Raw genomic sequence first — 11,600 nt, 5'->3', positions numbered from 1 at the left:
CCTCCGCGCTCACTGGGGGTTCTTTATTCTATATTTTCTATGTTTAATGTTTGGCGTGATTGTTTGTCCTGTGATCATGTTTCTTTAAAGCTGCTTTGTGCCAACACCAGTTGTAAAAAGCGCTATACAAATAAATTTGATTTGATTTGCTCTATTTTAATAAGCTGTGTCACAGAATCCACATTTTATACCATAGTTTTCACACAGCCTTCTCTTACCAAACTCTTTCATTGAAATATTAATATACGGGACTTAGACACACTCTCGAACTTTAAATCTAGACTTTTTAAAGCTTTTGAATAACGCCTTATTGCAATTTCTGTAATATTCTCTTAATATACAGCTCATACTAATCCTCTCCTTTCTTTTTCTCTCTTGCATGTCCTGAGCTGCTGCCTTGAAGTGCCCATCCCTCTCCAGCGGAATTTTCTAAAACCATTCTAACCCCTTTTCTTCCCTCCCCTCTCTGTTTTTTCTTACATTCGCATGTGCTGAGATGCCCAGCCGGCCTGCCTGGATGCCTCCATTTGAACTGACCTTTTAAACTACAATTCCGAGTTGTAGGTGCCTGTTCTTCCTGATATTGTCCCCTCAAATGTTTCCTTGGAAACTTTGAAACTTGGAAACTATGCTGCATAAACAGAACTGCATAGTTAGAAGAAATGTGTAGCCTGGTGATTGACTTACAGGTGCATCTAAAAAATAATATAACTCTTATATAACTCTTATATAACTCTTTATTTCAGTAGTTCAGTTCAAAATGTACTAAAAACTCATATATTAAATAGATGTATTACACACGAAGTGATCTATTTTAGGCGTATAATTCTTTTATTGTTGATGATTATGGCTTACAGCCAATGAAAACCTAAAAATCAGAGTCTCAGGAAATTCTACTATTATATAAGACTAATTTGTACTTTTGTTTTGGCAGTGTGAGTAGTGTGCCAAGTCGTGCTGGAAAATGAAATCTGCATCTCCAACAGTCTGTCATGTCTGGTGCTGAAAGCACGTCTGTGTCTCCCACATCCAGCTCTATCTGCGATTCTCACAGTAACAACTACAATACCCAGAACGCACCACTCCATGACACAACACACACTCCCAATCACATGACACATCACATGACGCCACCAGGAAGCCCCGAGTACTGATTATCCACAGTATTTAAGGACCATGCTCACGCTCACACCTCGCCGAGTATCTGTTTGGTAATACCTACAATACAAAGCGTTTCTCTTGCCCTTGCTATCTTCCGTGTATGATCTTGTTTTTGTTTTCTACCGACTTTGATTTTTGCCTGCTCCCTTGTGTTGGATACCCGTGTATGACCTGGACTGTTTATAGTACTTTGGATTTTTGCCTACCCTGTTATACTGCCTACCCGTGTATGAACTCTGGACTGTCTTCCGTTTATGGTATGGTTTCTCTACACTGTGTGTTTTTGGTACTGACCCTGTTTCCGTTGACTACCCCTGTCTGCTCTATAACTTTAAATAAAGTTATTTTATTGTATCTGCACCAGTCTCATTCCTGTCTGGCCCTGACACAGTCGCATTAAACCCACAACTCTGTGAATATATAAAAACCCAGAGCTCTAACCACTGAGACAGCACTACCCCAGAGCACATCTGGGGAAAATGGCTTTACTTACAAAGGCCTTTACCACAAGGATTCAAATACTGAAAACAGATGTCTTGGGAGAGCATTTATCCCAGCAGATCATCTGATGATGCAGGCTGACTTAGTCTACATTTTTTGTTACTGGCTGAAGATTTTGTGTGATAGCCAATTAGGGGTAGTAGAAATACACAAGTATGTTTCTAATAAAGTGGGCAATAAGAATATGCACAAAAATGTATTTCTAATAAAGTGGCCAATTAGTGTAAGTACAGAAAAGTTTGTTTCTGATAAAGTGGCCATATAGTGTAAGTACACAAAAGTATGTTTCTAATAAAGTGGCCATATAGTGAAAGTACACAAAAGTGTGTTTAAAATAAAGTGGCCAATAAGAATATGTACAAAATTGTATTTCTAATAAAGTGGCCAGATAGTGGAAGTACACAAAAATGTGTTTCTAATAAAGTGGCCAGTGAGTGGAAGTACACGAAAGTATGTTTCTAATAAAGTGGCCAGTAAGTGAAAAACAAAATAGTGGAAGTACTTAAAAGTGTGTTTCTAATAAAGTGGCCAGTGAGTGGAAGTACACAAAAGAAGGTGTTTCTTATAAAGTGGCCAGATAGTGGAAGTACACAAAAATGTGTTTCTAATAAAGTGGCCAGTGAGTGGAAGTACACGAAAGTGTGTTTCTAATAAAGTGGCCAGTTAGTGAAAAACAAAATAGTGGAAGTACTCAAAAGTGTGTTTCTAATAAAGTGGCCACAAGTACACAAAAGAAGGTGTTTCTTATAAAGTGGCCACTGGCCAGATTAAGTTAAAGTACACAAAGTGGCCAGTGAGTGGGAAAACAAAAGTGTGTTTCTAATAAAGTGGCCAGTGAGTGGGAGAATAAAAGTGTGTTTCTAATAAAGTGGACAGATAGTGGAAGTAAACAAAAGTGTTTCCAATAAAGTGGCCAATACGTACAAGCACAAAAGTAGGTGTATCTAATAAATTGGCTAGTGAGTCGAAGTGCAAAATTAGGTGTTTTCAATAAAGTGGCCAAGAAGAGGAAGTACAAAAGTAGACATTTCTAATAAAGTGTCAGTGAGTAGAAGTATTAAATTAGGCGTTTCTAATAAAGTGGCCTGTAAGCAGAATTACAAATGTGATTGGCAGCCTGTCCAGGGTGCATTCTATCTTCAGACCGATGGCTGCCAGGATTGGCTCCTGCTCTCCTGTGATCTAGAATAGATTATTCGGGTTTGATGATGAATGAATGAATGAATGAATGACTATAGTTCACATAAAAAATGATCTATTATATATATAGAGAGAGTGACCAGTAGAGGTCACTGTAGCTTAAATGTGGCTAACATAGGTTAGAATACATAATAGTAGAGATGTGTGAGCATGAAGAACCATTTAACTGAAGTTCATAAAAAAGGTTCTTTACCAGTTTCAGAGGTTCTTTACTCTCTTATTCTTTGGTCCAGGGAACCCCAGTCAGGTTTATTTAGACATGAACAAATATCACGAGTGTAAATATCAGTGAAAGTAATATAGATCAGGTTTAGTTTGGAAATGAAAGCAAAAGCCTTCATGCGTCTTCCCTTGATGTTCTGTAAAAACTTATTTTCTTGTCTTTAAACAGCACTGGAATTAAAAAAAAGATACTTACCATGTAAACAGTAAGACTGCCAAATGCAACAGGAGCTTCATCCCACAAAACATCAGACTACTACTCAAATGCTTAAGTTTAGAGAACACACACACACACACACACTGTCTAAACACACAAACTCAGTTCATATATTCTTTACAGGCTATCAGTCTACACAACTCACTCCAACAATACCCAACACACTGGCCTATCACTGGCCTGTTAAACATGCGTGCGCACACACACAAACACACACACACGCACAAGCAGACTGTCTATTTCATATAACCCCAAAATAGAAAAAGATGAGGCAGCATGGACAGTGCTAATTAAAAATAAGTACAGTGTTTTAAACAGTAACTTACACACAGTAACAGTGGTTTTGATTTGATTACAGACAGTATGAACACAAGATATTTCATGTTTTATATGGTCTCAGCTTCATTTCATTTGGTAACTCTCTGTACATCCATTTCTGCATTTCAAAAAATGTTGGGACAGAAGAAAATTTGAGACTAGTAATTAGTGTAATTAAACTGATGATGTTGATGATTTCAAGCAGGTGATCAGAACAGGTGATTAAAATCATGACTTGGTACAAAAGCAGTATCTAAGAAAAGCTAAGCCTTTGAGAATCTCCAGTTCGTAACAAATGCAAAGAAAATGACTGACGTAAAAAAAAAACAATGTTTTTCAAAAAAGAATCTCTACAGTCCATAATATCAAGAAATCAGGAGGAATTTTATTCACAAATTTAAACTAAACCAAAGAAGATAAGTACCATCTAGACTGTTGCTATTTCAGTACATTTATTTGATGCAGCACTTGTGCAAGAAAGTATAGTACAGGAAACATATACTGCCTTTAGAGCCATATATTTAATTTTACCATAGCAATGTCCATGCATTTTTAATCAAGACACAGAAAAAAAAACACATGCTGCAAACATTACAAAGGTATGCCTGCAGCAAAAGAGAGTGAAAGAGTGTGAAAATGTGTTACACACATACAAATAATTATTCCATCACAGCAATTCTTGACTATGATTTATTCAGTTTTAGCTATAAAATATTTAGCAACTATTATAAATATGTAAAAATTATATTATATCAGCGGACTAAGATGCTGCCACTTTAATCTGGAGATCACTGGTTCGAACCCTGTTCATGTAACTTGCCATCAGCTACTGGAGCCCTGAGAGAGCACAAATAGCCTTGCTCTTTCTCTCTGGGTGGGTGGATGGCGCTCTCTGTCCACATCACTCCAAATGGTGATGTCGCTCAGCACAAGGCGTCTGTGAGCTGATGTATTCGGACCGAGACCCTGCGCTTTCCTCCAAGCGTACCGTGATGCTACTGCAATACTGCATCAGCAGCAGCTTCACAGGTATTAAAAGAGTCATGCGCTAGTCTTCAACCTCCTGGTTTTGGGGCATCACTAATGATAGGGGAGTTCTAATGAATGGGTTGGGTAATTGATGAAAATGATTTCATACTGAAATTATTATTATTATTATCTCCCAGATGCTAAGATACATGTCTGTCTGTACAAATATGAAGCAGATATGACTGCTGCTCATTTCCATTTATTTCAGTTGAAAGTGAAATGCCTTTAAGGCCTTGTAAATCATCCTGACTCACACATCTGGAGTCAGCATAGACTTCATCACTGTCTGGATGAATCACTACTGAAAAGTAAATCCACCGGTGGCTGTGCGTGCGTGTATGCGTGCTTGCGTGCGTGTGTTTGTGTGTCTATGAAAGACGCAGTGCTATGAAAACATGCAGTAGTTTCATCATAAAATCTTTAAGCTCTTGACAAACTACATCTTAAGACCTTTTTATAGAGTGATAAAAAAATAATGAATACTATTTTATTAGTCAGTGGATTAACTTGTGACTCATCCACTCTGACCAGCACAAAATGTACGACACAAATTTATGTCATAAGTGCCATAATTCTAACAATGTCCTTTTGGAAATTTTAGGCTTTGCTAAAGGTTTGTTTTATTGAATGTCATGCATTTACAACATAAAAGTAAAAACTGGTAAATCCAACTCTACTCTGCCTGACATATTGTATTAATACATGGAAGATTAAGACATTGATTAACTGTGTTATTTAATATTATCATGTTGCTAGTTGTGAGGAGCCTGTTTGAAAACAGTAATCATAGACAAGCTGTATTATACCACAGTTAGTTCCGACCCTGCAACATGATTGGCTGAGTGGTGTCTTATGAGTGCCGTTATCAGTCGATAATGCACTGTAAGCGAAGCTGGTATAGGAGTTAGTGAAGGAGCTAGTATAGGAGCTGGTATAGGAGCTATTATAGGAGCTGGTGTAGGAGCTGATATAGGACCTGGTATAGGAGATGATATAGGAGCTGGTATAGGAGCTGGTACAGGAGCTGGTACTGGACCTGGTATAGGAGCTGATATAGGAGCTGGTATAGGAGCTGGTACAGGAGCTGGTATAGGAGCTGGTACTGGACCTGGTATAGGAGCTGATATAGGAGCTGGTACTGGATCTGGTATAGGAGCTGATACAGGGTGAGCTTCTTATTGCATCACAACAACCCAGGAAGCATCAACCTGAGAAACATGAGAGAAGGAACTCATTCCATAAAAGGAATGCAGCAACAGAAACTAGCAGAATTAAAAGTATTTTACTGGGAATCAGACACACACTATACACACCTACTCAATCATACCAAACATTTGTCAGGCAGCTATGCTCACACCCTGTGTTTGTTCTTCCTGCACACAATGACACTATTAACTGTACTTTCCGCATGCAGAACTTTCAATACCGAAGCAAAAATCCCTGCAGGTTCTCAGTGATTATGCAATACATTGTTTGGAATCTGCAGAAACATATCACAGCAATTAAGCTTAATATATGACACTGCAATTTTACTCAGTATCTGCTATGGATTATACAAGATATACTACGACATTAAGTATATACTATGAATATTTTAATAATTTTTGTAAATTATTTATTAACTATGGTACTATGAAATATTCAGTATTTGTATATTTAATTGATTATATATTAAGGATTTCCTGTATTGCTAAGTATACACTATTAATAATGTAGTCAATATTCTAAATTATTTAGTAAATACTATGATTTACTTAATAACGAATATTAATTACTCAGTGAATACTATGCATTATTCAGTACATTCAGTGACTTGCAAAAGTATTCATACCCCTTCACTTTTTTCACATTTTGTCACCTGACACCCACAAGCTTAAATTTATTTTATTGAGAGTTTAAGTGATGGACCAACAAAAAGTAGCACATAATTGTGAAGTGGAACAAAAATGATGCATAGCATGATGCTGCCACCAGCATGTTTCACAGCGTAGATGGTGTGTTTAAGGGTGATGAGCAGTGTTACTTTACCACCACATATAGTGCTTTGTATTAAGGCGAGAAAGTTTAACCTTGGTCTCATCTGACCACAGCACCTGTATCCACATGTTTGCTGTGTCCCGTACATGGCTTGTGACAAACTGCAAGTGAAACTTCTAAAAGAAAAATTTTCAACAATGTTTTTACTTGCCACTCTTCCATAAAGGCCAGATTTGTGTAGTCCACAACTTATAGTTGTCCTGTGAAAAGATTCTCCCACCTGAGCTGTGGATTTCTGCAGCTCCTCCAGAGTGACCATGGGCCTCTTGGCTGCTTCTCTGAGCAGTGCTCTCCTTGCTCAATCTGTCAGTTCGGGTGGCTTAAAGGCTTAAGACCTTTTTATAGAGTGATAAAAAAATAATGAATACTATTTTATTAGTCAGTGGATTAACTTGTGACTCATCCACTCAGACCAGCACAAAATGTACGACACAAATTTATGTCATAAGTGCCATAATTTTAACAATGTCCTTTTGGAAATTTTAGGCTTTGCTAAAGGTTTGTTTTATTGAATGTCATGCATTTACAACATAAAAGTAAAAACTGGTAAATCCAACTCTACTCTGCCTGAAATATTGTATTAATACATGGAAGATTAAGACATTGATTAACTGTGTTATTTAATATTATCATGTTGCTAGTTGTGAGGAGCCTGTTTGAAAACAGTAATCATAGACAAGCTGTATTATACCACAGTTAGTTCCGACCCTGCAACATGATTGGCTGAGTGGTGTCTTATGAGTGCCGTTATCAGTCGATAATGCACTGTAAGCGAAGCTGGTATAGGAGTTAGTGAAGGAGCTAGTATAGGAGCTGGTATAGGAGCTATTATAGGAGCTGGTGTAGGAGCTGATATAGGACCTGGTATAGGAGATGATATAGGAGCTGGTACAGGAGCTGGTATAGGAGCTGGTACTGGACCTGGTATAGGAGCTGATATAGGAGCTGGTATAGGAGCTGGTACAGGAGCTGGTATAGGAGCTGGTATAGGAGCTGGTACAGGAGCTGGTATAGGAGCTGATACAGGGTGAGCTTCTTATTGCATCACAAGTAAGCTATGTAAACAACCCAGGAAGCATCAACCTGAGAAACATGAGAGAAGGAACTCATTCCATAAAAGGAATGCAGCAACAGAAACTAGCAGAATTAAAAGTATTTTACTGGGAATCAGACACACACTATACACACCTACTCAATCATACCAAACATTTGTCAGGCAGCTATGCTCACACCCTGTGTTTGTTCTTCCTGCACACAATGACACTATTAACTGTACTTTCCGCATGCAGAACTTTCAATACCGAAGCAAAAATCCCTGCAGGTTCTCAGTGATTATGCAATACATTGTTTGGAATCTGCAGAAACATATCACAGCAATTAAGCTTAATATATGACACTGCAATTTTACTCAGTATCTGCTATGGATTATACAAGATATACTACGACATTAAGTATATACTATGAATATTTTAATATTTTTTGTAAATTATTTATTAACTATGGTACTATGAAATATTCAGTATTTGTATATTTAATTGATTATATATTAAGGATTTCCTGTATTGCTAAGTATACACTATTAATAATGTAGTCAATATTCTAAATTATTTAGTAAATACTATGATTTACTTAATAACGAATATTAATTACTCAGTGAATACTATGCATTATTTAGTACATTCAGTGACTTGCAAAAGTATTCATACCCCTTCACTTTTTTCACATTTTGTCACCTGACACCCACAAGCTTAAATTTATTTTATTGGGAGTTTAAGTGATGGACCAACAAAAAGTAGCACATAATTGTGAAGTGGAACAAAAATGATGCATAGCATGATGCTGCCACCAGCATGTTTCACAGCGTAGATGGTGTGTTTAAGGGTGATGAGCAGTGTTACTTTACCACCACATATAGTGCTTTGTATTAAGGCGAGAAAGTTTAACCTTGGTCTCATCTGACCACAGCACCTGTATCCACATGTTTGCTGTGTCCCGTACATGGCTTGTGACAAACTGCAAGTGAAACTTCTAAAAGAAAAATTTTCAACAATGTTTTTACTTGCCACTCTTCCATAAAGGCCAGATTTGTGTAGTCCACAACTTATAGTTGTCCTGTGAAAAGATTCTCCCACCTGAGCTGTGGATTTCTGCAGCTCCTCCAGAGTGACCATGGGCCTCTTGGCTGCTTCTCTGAGCAGTGCTCTCCTTGCTCAATCTGTCAGTTCAGGTGGACAGCCACGTCTTTCAATTTTTAGATGATGGATTGAACAGCGCTCCTTGGGATGCTCAAAGCTTGTGATAGGTTTTTTGTAAAATCTCAATAAATACATTTCATTTTGTGGTTTGTGTGTGTGTGTGTGTCATTAACTGGGTCACTGTAACCACACTTTTTATGTAGAACATTGTCTGGAACTCAGTGAGGAAGCATTTTATTTTTATTGTGAAGACAGGAATAAAAGTATTCAGTCTCTGGTTTCTGGTAGTTGGTTTCTGGGTGGAGGTCCAGATTCTCTGGCTGGTCCTGGATGCACTGCTGAAAGAGAAACAGCAGTGTGACCTTTCAGTCAGCTTCTGGGGAAGTCCGTAGGAATGATAAACCCCAATAAGGGGGAAGAACAGGCTGGAATGAGAAGGCAGTAACTGGGAGAAGGTTTTATCTAGGCCAGGTTAGTGTGTATAACGCGTGGGCGCAACATAATAGTTTCATACGTGGGAGTCACATAGCATTCCAACCCGGAATGCATATAATGAAGCTAGAGCTCAGACTGCATGTCTGTTCCCTGTTCTGAGAAACAAAAGTTTATCTAAGTTAAAACAATAATTGCAAGCATAACCATATTCAACATACTTCCCTAGTGAAAAAAAGTAGATTAAAGTATATTAAGCATTATTATGCTACAGTGCATTAAAGTGTACTTGTAGCCACATTATTAATCAGTATATTTAAAGAGTGCTAAAATACAACAACATTTTGTTGTACTTATTATACTCAAATTGTATAAAATAGTACAAAAGTCCTACTCAAATTGGGCTTAAAGTGTACTTAACTGTACTAAAATGGAACTATTTTAAATATACTTAAGTTAAATTTAAACATACTACTTCATGTATGAAACCCCATATTTTAAATATGCTTACAGTAAAATGATAATACATGTAATGAGTATCACAATTGTTTTACTATTATACACCAAGTATATTAGAAATGTACTAAGAACTGATGTTAAATATATGTGATCTATTTACATTAGAGTACAAATATGTTTCTTGTTCCTGTCTTTTGTGAGTAGCACACTTCTAGTATACTTCATTGGGTATAAAAATATATTTTAATACACTGTACTACAATTTTTAGCATATTACAAATTTACTTTTATAAATTTATTTTAAGAATTTTAAGAATTTTATAAATTAGTAATTTAGAATTTAATTTAATTTACTTTCTAAAAAGTTACATGATACATGTATTTTAAGTGAACTACTGTAACAGTGGTTTTTAACACACTTTGCTAAAAATGTACAAAAGTATATTTAGAAATAAATATTTGAGAAGTATATTGAATTACATTAAACTAAAAGCGTAATTCAAAGTAGTCTGTTTCTTAATACACTATATTGTACTTTTTTAAAATTATAATCAAATTTTACTTTCAAACATTTGATGAAAGCATAATATTAATGTACTTTTAATATATTTTAAGTAAGTACATAAATCTGTTAGTATAATTACAGCATACTTAGACATTTCTCTATATGTTTTAAGTACAATAATGTTTTTTATTTTTCACCAGGGTTTTTTGTTACGTAAACTGCTTTGCAGTTGTTTACTGCTTTGTTAGGTAAACAGAATACATTTTTATTGTCTTCTTTTTTATTTAATCTTGGCTTGTGGTGAGAACGTAATCTGGTCTTAATCCAAACCACCTATCAAATATGCTTATTTTTAACTGAGCTAAACTGTTGATAAGGTGCAGTTTAATCTGATAAATCAGCCAGATAATATATTGCTATGAACAAACACTGTCTCTGCTGCTCCATGCTGTTTACACACTGAGCGTGGTATTTGCAGCATTCACTGTTCACAGCCGTTCACTGTGCGTTGTAAATAAAGTAAACAATAAAAACAAAAGAAAAAAAGTTTTCTCTATCCAATTTGTCATGCATTCTTTATTCCAGTGCCCCATGTTGGTTTTATCTTCCCTTAAACACACAAGTGTATAATAGTATTTTAACCTTTTGGATGATTGCTAATGCCAAATGCATTCAAATGTTCAAAGCCTGTTTGATTTGTCTGATATCTGTATTTGTAAATAAACACAAGCTGTGTAAACCCAAGCTGAATGGACATGAGTGGGTGAATGGGGGTGGATAAGCAATGACTTCTATTATCTGATTGTATCACTCAGTGACACATTACTCTCAATTCCGCTGTTGCAATAGATGAAGTTAGTCCATCTTTTTTGCATCTTTTTATTTAGCTATTTCACATTTTCTGCAAATAAATGCTCTAAATGACAATATTTTTATTTGGAATTTGGGTGAAATGTTGTCCGTAGTTTTCAGAATAAAACAACAATGTTCATTTTACTCAAACATACATATATATATATATATATATATATATATATATATATATATATATATATATATATATATATATATATAAATAAATGGCAGTAACTGACTGTATACTGTAGGTAAATAAATTCAAGCTGTGTAGCTTTTTTTTTAACACTCTTGACTTTGACCTATTAAACTCTACTATGTGAACTACTATTGTTCTGCTTAAAAACATTTATGTGTTTGATTTAGTCTGATTAGATTTTTTTCAGTGGGCCCCACACTATTCAACCTAAAAACTCAATCAAGTTACATAAACGTATTTTTCAGTTGCTTGTTTTCTTGTTTTGCAAGT

At 35.9% G+C, this 11,600-nt stretch overlaps 1 long non-coding RNA gene across 1 annotated transcript; it reads left to right on the top strand.

Annotated features, from left to right (window-relative positions):
• Nucleotides 1–314: 314 nt before the first annotated feature.
• LOC125806205 (uncharacterized) lies at nt 315–1,515 on the top strand. The gene is made up of 2 exons (XR_007441495.1): nt 315–560; nt 935–1,515. It is a non-coding gene; the product is annotated as an uncharacterized LOC125806205 (long non-coding RNA).
• Nucleotides 1,516–11,600: the final 10,085 nt, after the last annotated feature.

Source organism: Astyanax mexicanus, chromosome 12, assembly GCF_023375975.1.
Source record: "Astyanax mexicanus isolate ESR-SI-001 chromosome 12, AstMex3_surface, whole genome shotgun sequence".
Classification (NCBI taxonomy): domain Eukaryota; kingdom Metazoa; phylum Chordata; class Actinopteri; order Characiformes; family Acestrorhamphidae; genus Astyanax; species Astyanax mexicanus.
Note: the sequence above shows the minus strand (reverse complement) of the source record. Positions and strands in the feature narration are given on the sequence as shown.